Source organism: Sciurus carolinensis, chromosome 16, assembly GCF_902686445.1.
Source record: "Sciurus carolinensis chromosome 16, mSciCar1.2, whole genome shotgun sequence".
NCBI lineage: Eukaryota > Metazoa > Chordata > Mammalia > Rodentia > Sciuridae > Sciurus > Sciurus carolinensis.
In genome coordinates, this window is record NC_062228.1 from 28,129,852 (window position 1) to 28,132,406 (window position 2,555).

Here is a 2,555-nt window from a genome sequence, read left to right on the forward strand (position 1 = left end):
CAGTCCTAAAAGAGATGGCCTCTATGAAGACGTTAACAATATTGTAATAAACACGTAGGATGAGTTTGATTATTATCTACAGTATAGCTAATAGGCATTCCACAAGCTCTACAATTTCTAATGGTGGACAAAGAGGATGGGGAGGGGTGTAGGGTGTAACTGTTAATGGGTAAGAAGTGAGTATACAGACGTTCTAGATCATGGGAAGTATGAGGGTGGGATCAAAAGAAGTTGGTTTTTAGCATGAGAAAAGGAAGAAAGAGACTCAGAGGAAACAGGTAAATAAAAGGAAAATAGAATGAGAAAAAATGAAGAGATACAAAATTAAAAATTAAAAAAAAAGTCCAGGGTCTAACATTCATTTACTATTCAAACCTCCCATATTCTGAATCCTGATGCAAGAGAGTTATCTGACAAAGAGCTTCCAGTCTCCAGCAGTTGCACCACCCAAAGATGGTGGCCTTCCCTTCAGGGACAATCCAAGATGGCAGCACCAGCTTCCAATCATGTTGGTAGATGGGAAGCTGCAGCATGGCCGCTGAGTCTGAGTTGGGCATAGGCAGGCCAGGGTCTGGAAGCCTGGTGTGGACTTGGTTGGACCAGTGTCCAGATGCTGTGGACAGTCTCAGGCAGGCCCTCACTTATACTTAATCCACATCCTATATTAAAATTGTTCTTTTAAAAGACATTACTATTCCCAATTTTTCTTCTAGATGATTTCCCAGTCTATTTATTTCATAGATTCAAACATACTTCCATCCACACTCCCATTGGCCCAGTTACCTATAAATAGTTTTAATGGATATTCTTGAATGTGTCTTCTAATGAGAATATCCATGCATTTCTCCTTGATGTGTATTCCAATTTGTTTTCCTGCCAGCAGAATAAGGATTGTTCTGTATTGTTGTCAATACTTGGTGTTCTCAGAATAACTGCTGCACTGTGATCATTTTTTATACTGTCGATCTCCTTGGTTTATTTTCTTGTATGAAACAATTGATTGAAAGGAGTACATGTGCCCAAGCAGGTCACTGATGGTTGGTTGGTAACTTAAGATTCAGGACACCCTAGTCCATCATCATGATCACTAATAGGGTGACCAGGCATGGACTTCATCAAGAATCATCATTATTGCAACCATATCCTCAAATCTCAGGAAATGTCACTGTTTTGAAACTCAGATCTCTGGACAGAAATCACATTATGCTGACCCTTGCTAAGGAGCTTCTGAAATTCAAGTGTAAATAAGTGTTCAGAGTCCCAGAGCCAGTTGTAAGATTAGAAATGCAGAGAGCCCATGGGAAAATTAGTTTGGGTGCTGATCTACAAGAGGGGACTGCACTTCTCATCTCTGTATGTGGGGGTTACTTGCACCCCCATTTATATGGGTCCCTATTACCTTGCAATCCAGAGAGTCCTTCGCAGTCTCCATTCCACTTTTGTGTTTGCTGGTGTCTTTCTCCTTTCCACTCACTGACTTTCACCTTCTCAGTTCTACTTCTGGTTGTTCTGTTGACCTTCCAGGTTCCAAAATGCTGTCATTGTTTCTGCATGTGTTTGTCCACATGCGTTTGTACTTTTGAAAACTGTAGTTTGCTCTCTTTCTGAAGAATTTGGGGATTGAAGAGAAATTGCCAGATCTCTTTCTCTCACAGGAAAATGGTGAATTTTTTAAACTAACTATTTCAAAGTAATATCTCCACATTTTTGATACCTACATTGCATCCCAGAGGATAAATTCTAAATTATCTAAGCATTTTCTGTTTGAGGCCATTCAGATATTTTACACATTTTGACTCTTATCCCCTTTAATAAAGTGAACACCTGAGGTGCATATCTCTGGAATTACTCCTGGAGAACAAAGTTTTTATATATAGGTTTTATTATTATTACTTCAGCCCGGAAAAGTCAGGGCCATCCACTCAGGAGATGACTGCTGTTGAACAGAGAGTTTGGTACTCAAGGTTCCCAAGTCTAGGGACACTTTGTGCATATGGGGAGGGGGTCACATGGGGAATCACTGAGGTCATACAGTCAAGGGGGAATGTGAACAAGAGGCTTTATTGTGGTTTTCATGGGAGGGAGTTGGAGATGGGAGAAGCAGAGTTAGGATGAGTCATTTCAATGTGCTCTGGGGCATAGGGACTATTCCATCTGGTATCTGGTGCAGGAGTGATTTGGACCCAGGGAAGCTGAGAGATGTGTTCTGATCCGACTGAGCAGCTCTGGGGGTGAGAGCTGATCAAAAATTACCCAGCTTGTTGTCAGGACTCCAGAACAAACCTTGGCCTTGCTTGAAGGTTCACAGGGCAAAGTTTGGAGTCCTACGAGGAAGAAGGTCTTATGCAAGAAGTTGTTGGATGCCTTAGTGTCCATCTTACTCTGAGAGTTGCGTAAGGAGAGTTTAGATAAGAGGGTGAACTCTAGGTAGGCATGGCCTTCCCAATCAATGCCTGATAAACTCTTTGGAACAGAGAGACTATTTCTGTCATTGAGGTGTTTGCAATGTGAAAGAGTGGGCGGATTCTGGGCAGGCCTTCAGTTCTGGAGCAGGA